Raw genomic sequence first — 7,197 nt, 5'->3', positions numbered from 1 at the left:
TGTTATTAACGTTTCGTTGCTTCCCGTCTCTTTGTGCAGTATCTCGTGTTTCTCTCTCTCTCGTTCTAGTGTTTTACAATAGAGAATCTGGGCAGAAGGCCTTTTTCCTCATCTGGGAGTTTCTAGTCATGGGATTCATGGGATTCTGCTGTGCTTGGATCACTCTCTCCCTCATTTTTTTTGTGTGTGTGTGGGGGGGGGGGTGCACTGCATTCGTGTATTTACCACATGACAGAGTACTTTATAATATTTGATTAATCAATCCCATTTGATTAATCAATCCCATTTATTTCATAAAGCCATTTTTCCATCAGCAGTTTTAACAAAGTGCTTTACAGATACCCAGCCTAAAACCCCAAAGAGCAAGCAATGCAGAGGCAGAAGCACAGTGTCTAGGGGAACCTCCCTGGAAGGCAGGAACCTAGAAAAAAACCTAGAGAGGAACCAGGCTCCGAGGGGTGGCCAGTCTTTATCTGGCTGTACTGGGTAGAGATTAAAGAGTGGCCAACTATGATAGAAATCTCATGGAATATACTGACGAAGTGTGGTCATGGCAACTTACTTCTTCTACTTCACTATGCTTACAGGTTCACTTACCGTTCATGCGTTATGTCAGTGTTGGATGTAAAGTCAGTGTCATTGCTTGTTTATGAATTAGGCAAGGTGAGCTGCGTTCTTCTACATACTTTATCTTACTTTAAGTTTCCATTCATTTGAGCCGAGAACAAACACACACACGCGCGCACACACACACACACACACACACACACACACACGCTTCATACAGGGAGACACCGGGGCGGGTGGCTTACCCAATTTGCTGGTGTCCGACCCCTGGTGCACTTTGCTGCTGTGTAAGGAAATGGCTCCCTCTGGAGGTCAAAGTTGAGCGGTTTTAAATGCAGCCAATGGCCTTGCTCTAATCTCCCAATTATCTGCCTGTGTGATGGTGATGTTTCCATCCCCTGTATAAGAGACAGATGACTGAGTGTTCTGTAGAGAGATGTATGCAGCCTGTGATGTATGGAGATACAGTCCCGCCTACACCCCCCTTTGGTCCTTAGTGGATTGGCTCATTCTGTTTGGGATCCTGTCAATAATTAATCCTCCTCGCGCCTCATTGGTCAGAAACATGATGTATGCTGCCGCTCAAGAGCAAATAAAGATGAATAATGAATCGTTTGCCGAACTCCTCATCAGTCGAAAAGTGTTATCCCTACGCCTCCCACAACAATCAGGCACAAATAATTATGCACAAATAATGCTGCATTGACTCATGTTCATTCATAGGGTCATTAGCGGTGCAGTGACACAAGGTGTTGCATAGTCATCACTTGTGACCAGACGTTATTAGACAGTCCACTTCCGGTGACACTTTATATACATAAAGCATTCATGACACCTTTATGAGACCAGTCATTACACCCTTTATGAATGTTGCAGTATCATTCATACAACATTCATAACACATTTATTTGACATAATTCATAAAGGGTCTTTCTAAATACAAGTCCCTTTACATTACGGCGCAAAACGTTTCTTTGTGTAAAGAAAATCAAGATTGTGTTAGCTTGCTGAGATAAAGGCAAGGCATTCGTTTGTGGAGCTAATACAAGTCTTCAGGTCTCAGCTAAGGTTGCTTATTACCTCCATTACAATGTCAAACAATTGCTCAGATGCCATCCAGACCTGGGTTTAAATAGTTTGCTTGAGCCTGAGCGTTTGCTTGAGCCTGAGCATTTGCTTGAGCCAACCTGGAATGCCAGATGGGCCGGTAGGGTTTGCACTTTTGAGACTATTCCATTGATTCCATTGCACCAGGCAAGCTCAATCAAGCACAGCTAGCTTATCTATTTGAAAGATGCCTACACCCAGAGCTGGTGCCATTTCCTACTGCCATTGTGACCTTGAGCAAAACATTTAACCCCTAAACTGCTACAAGGGTAATGCTTTAAGGCTGACCCTGTGCTGATCCCAGCCTGTTGCGTGAATAGTGTGTCAGGGGTTTGGTAATCCGACAGTAAATATAAATATTTCCATGTTACAATGGGATGAAACCGTTTTTATTCAAGGGGACTTTTATTTTGAAAACTCCTTTTGAATGATGTTGAATAAATGTGTTATGAAGATTATGAATGATACTGCATCACTCATAAAGGTGTTATGACTGGTGTTATGTATACCCCACACATTAAGCTCTACTTAAAGCCAATTTACCCTCGCACTCTCCAGAGGGAATCACCTGTCAGTTTGTTTACATAATGTGTGTTTGTATGTAGACTGTAAGTATAGGTTGAATGTGTGTGTGTGTGTGTGTGCAGTGTACTAACGGCTAGTGTATGTATTGTAGCAGGCATTCCTTTGCTGATCACGGCAGAGCCGTTAAAACACTCTTCACAGTGGCCTTCACAGTGGCCTTCACAGACCTCTGTCCTCACTTAACTTGACCTGGCTGCGCCCCTACTTAACGTGGCAGCATCAGGGTCTCTGCCGTAAAAACTTCAGGTGCCACCCCCTGCCGTTGTGCTCTTGAGCATGGCACCGAAACCCCAACCTGCTCCAGTGCCTCTGCAGTGCAGCTGATACTGTGTTACTCCAGCCTCTAGTGGGTGTATGTGTGTTGTCCGCGAGGTGCTATTCTACTGTGCATGTCCTCAGCATTGCACTGCTTCTTCCTGAAATGGCTTTACTTGACATGGCTTTGGCCCCCCACCCAGCATGTCCTCGGTCCAGACTCAACATGGCTTTGGCCCCCCACCCAGCATGTCCTCGGTCCAGACTCAACATGGCTTTGGCCCCCCACCCAGCATGTCCTCGGTCCAGACTCAACATGGCATCTTATCTAGCATGGTGTCTACCCTCACCCAGTATGGTCAATGCCTTTGCTCATCAGGACAGTAGGTTTGTTTTGGTTGTCCTAAATTGCTTACTCTCAAAAAAAACACAAATCAGGGCAAAAGCACTATGAACATTCTTATCTAGCCCGTCCCTCCCTGGTGTCAGATGTCCGCTGGGTCCTACTGCTACCTGGGGTCACTACAGACACCCTGGTTCGATTGAAGGCTGTAACACAACCGGTCGTGATTGGGAGTCCCATAGGGCGGCGCACAATTGGCCCAGCGTCGTCCGGGTTAGGGGTAAGCCGTCATTGTAAATAAGAATTTGTTCTTAACTGACTTGCCGAGTTAAATAAAGGTTAAATAAAAAATAATATAAAAAATAAAATGTGACATTGTTTGCCTAATTTCAGTTTATGTGACAAAACAATGTAGAAAATCAGTGTACCATCTAAATCACTGCCAAATCTATTTCTAATAATGAAGAAAATGGTATTTTCAGCTGTTTTGAAGCTGGTGGACCAAACCGAAAGTAAAAGACTCGAGCGAGTATCTACCAACATTGCGGGGGAAGTGATGCAGAGGAGGGAGGAGAGTTGTTTGAATTCAGTGTTGTTGCAATTCGCCTATTTTCCATTAGGCGGCCTCAGTTTACAAAATGCACCTTTTAATTACTTCATAAAGATACTGTATGTCGAACCATTCAAGAGAGTTTGTGCTGTTCATGCACAACAACGTACTGTATGTGCTAACTATTTTGAAGTCTTGCTTTCGGATTTAATTGTGATTGCGATTATTCAGCAACAAAGGCATTCTATATTGTTGTCACGCCCTGGTCAAAATGTATTATGTTTATCTTCATTTATTGGGTCAGGCCAGGGTGTGACATGGGTTATTGTGGTGTGTTTTTGTCTTGGGGTTTTGTGGGGTGTCTAGCGTAGTCTATGGCTGCCTTAGGCGGTTCTCAATCAGAGTCAGGTGATTATCGTTGTCTCTGATTGGGAACCATATTTAGGCAGCCATATTCTTTGAGTGTTTCGTGGGTGATTGTTCCTGTCTCTGTGTTTAGTTTCACTAGATAGGCTGTATAGTTTTTTCACGTTTTCGTCTGTTGTTTTCGTACATTTCAGTATTTTCATTGTCTAGTCATTTTCTTCAATAAACATGAGTAACCACCACGCTGCATTTTGGTCCGCTCCTCCTTCAACAGAAGAACGTCGTTACAATTTTTGTCTTTTTCATTACTATTTCAAACCAGTGCTTATTATTTTGCAGTCATTGCAAAGGCTGCAGCAGTAAGTTGGTAGTAGATATCTGGACTGCCAGGTCTGTAGCTGAACAGGGTGTAGCTAGATGTGTTTAATACCCTACAGTACAGTTTTATCGAAAGCCAGTGTTATTTTCTAATATATTACTGTATCTGAATCAAATATTCTATAAAAATTAATAACATGCTTTATGACGTAAATCAGGGATGGGCAACTTTTGTTGGCCCCGTGGGTCAGTTTCCCACCCCAAAAAAAATGTTTTACGGAAGTCAGTCAGGGTCTCAACTTACTGTTGAGAGTTAGAATAGTAGAATACACAAGGTGCAAGTTCGAAATTTGTGCATCCGCAGTTTTTCTCTTATGTCAGTCACTGACAGCCACTCAATGAACCCAAGTAAGCTAAGAACACATTTGATTGGTAAGTTAGTTTAGTCAGCTATCTAAACTTGTAGTAATCATGGTCGAATTACAGACCAATTGATTTTGTAAGTCACTCTCAGACCCCCAGAAGGCTCTGAAAGCATGTGTGAGTATGGATGTGGGTATGCAGACCCACGAGCCACTGCGGCCCCTCACGATGAGTTTTTGTGGCCCCCATCCCATCAAAGTTGCCCATCCCTGATGTAAATTATAAATAAAATACTGGTCAGTGAAATCCAGGAGAGACGTTAACATTTGTTTTTGTCATTGGAATCAAACACAGAACATGATGTATGGTTTTGGAAATTTCCTTTTGGGGTTTGGGGTTGTTTGGAATGTGTTACCACGAGTACTGTTTCTAGTGCTCTTGTGCATCATACTAAACTTCCCTGGCAAGCTCTGCAGATGTACTGCACATGTCTCTGCCTCCTAGACAGTTCTCTAGCAAGGCAAAAAGAGACAGAGGTTAGCCCCCACTGACTGACTCATGCTTGGCTCTGTAACCTGTGGACTTCTGCCTTTTCATTTACAAAGTGAATCCCCCAGACAGGGTGAACTATTTCACTGTGATACAACACATGATGGAGTTCCTGTCTCCCCACAGGATGTTCAGAGGCAACAACCTCTGTCTAATTAGCAGTAGAGGAATCTACTGTGTCTCAGCTGGCAGGACAGACTCCCAACTCTGACACCCAGTGGCCAGAAAGAGAAGCAACGTTATAGTTCTGTAGGGCTGTCGTCTACAGTACGCTGTGGCTGTGGCAAGGCTGTAGTCTACCTTAAAACTAGTACACAACAGTACTATATTCTTACCGACATCACTACATATTCATATGTACTTTCTCACTTCTACTGCAAAAGCTCACTCAAACACAAGCACATATGTCTTGGATACAAACACACTACAGTACAAACACAAACACATCTCTCTCTCTCTCTCTCTCTCTCTCTGCAGCAGTGTAATTAATAGCAGCAGCACTGTCATCACAAGCTCTGTGGGAAGCCTTATTGCAGTGTGTCCCTGTGGCCGTGGAAGCCTGCCGCTGACGGATGTGTGTGTCGCCGTGACTCCCTTGACGCGCTACTGTCATGGCCGCTGATGGCATTAAAGTGCAGGCAACACAGTGACAAATGCCCGTTATCAGTGAATGAGGCCGGTGACAAATGGAAGGGGCGCTCCATGGCCAGCCCTGTCATGGCATAATAAAAAAAGATTGATGAGTCCCCCACACAGCTCTGCTAATTCGATTTAGGCCGCTCTCGCTGGCTCCAATTAAGAGAGGAAAGAGGAGAGGTAGCTAGGTGGAGGGAAAGTGAGAGAGGTGGAAGGGGGAGAGGTAACTACGGGGATAGAGAGAGACAGCAGCACCTAGATCTTCTGCATAGATTCTGTCAGACCTGGGACCTAACAATACATCTCAAAAAAATAATGGTGTTCCAAAAAAGGTCCAGTTACCAGGACCACCAAACTATAAAAGTATCGCGCGTGAACATACACCATTAACAATGAACAATTACACACAAAGACATGATGGGGAACAGAGGACTAAATACATGTAGATTGATTGGGGAATGAAAACCAGGTGTGTACGAAACAAGACAAAACAAATGGACATATGAAAAATGGATCGGCGATGGCTAGAAAGCCAGTGACGTTGATCGCCGAATGCCGCCCGAACAAGGAGAGAAGCCGACTTCGGAGGAAGTCGTTACACACACATACAAATTCCATCTACACACTGTTGCCCTAGAGTACACAAAAACTATACATGCCTCAGCCTACACATCCGCAGCACAGGTAACTTCCACAAAGCTGTGAACGATCTGAGAGACAAGGCAAGAACGGCCTTCTTTGCCATCAAAAGGAACATAAAATTTGACATACAAATTAGGATCTGGCTAAAAATCTGTTATAGAACCCATTGCCGTTTTATGGATTGTGAGATCTGGGGTCAGCTCACCAATCTCACCAAATGGGACAAACACCAAATTGAGACTCTGCATGTAGAATTCTGCAAAAATATCCTCTGTACACAATGTAAAACATTAAAAAAAATGCATGCAAAGCAGAATTAGGCCGATACCCACTAATGATCAAAATCCAGAAAAAAGACGTTCAATTCTACAACCACTTAAAAGGAAGTGATTCCCAAAACTTCCATAACAAAGCCATCACCTACAGAGAGAAGAACCTGGAGAAGAGTCCCCTAAGCAAGCTGGTCCTGGGTCTCTGTTCACAAACAGAGCACCAGGACAGCAACACAATGAGACCCAACCAAATCATGAGAAAAAGAGAAAAAAGAAAACATTCCATATGGCCAATTCCAAAGAGTCTGCAGAATTTGCGATCAGGAAACAGACTACAGTGTTAAATCTGCTGAATTGGAGAATCGCTTCTTGAATCGGGGCTACAGCGTTCAGGTCCTGAAAGATGCTGGTATAAGAGCTGGATTACTTGACAGAGAGAACTAGTTGCGAAGGGGAGTGCCTCGTGATACATCGGAGAGAGTGTATTTTGTTACAAGATACAGCACTGAAGCAGAGAGCATTAAAATAATAATTAAAAACAATTGGGGAATCATCCAAAGTGATATGCTACTACGCCAAGTCTTTCCTGAGCCACCAGTCATAAGCTTTAAGAGATGTCCTACCCTAAATGACAAATTAGTCCA

At 43.7% G+C, this 7,197-nt stretch overlaps 1 pseudogene; it reads left to right on the top strand.

The window, feature by feature from the left end:
• Window positions 1-653, top strand: part of LOC135511407 (solute carrier family 2, facilitated glucose transporter member 9-like) — a 3,184-nt pseudogene extending 2,531 nt beyond the window's left edge.
• Window positions 654-7,197: the final 6,544 nt, after the last annotated feature.

Source organism: Oncorhynchus masou, chromosome 24 (genome assembly GCF_036934945.1).
Source record: "Oncorhynchus masou masou isolate Uvic2021 chromosome 24, UVic_Omas_1.1, whole genome shotgun sequence".
Taxonomy (NCBI): Eukaryota; Metazoa; Chordata; class Actinopteri; order Salmoniformes; family Salmonidae; genus Oncorhynchus; species Oncorhynchus masou.
The sequence above is the reverse complement of the archived record's forward strand: the minus strand, read 5'-3'. Positions and strand labels throughout refer to the sequence as shown.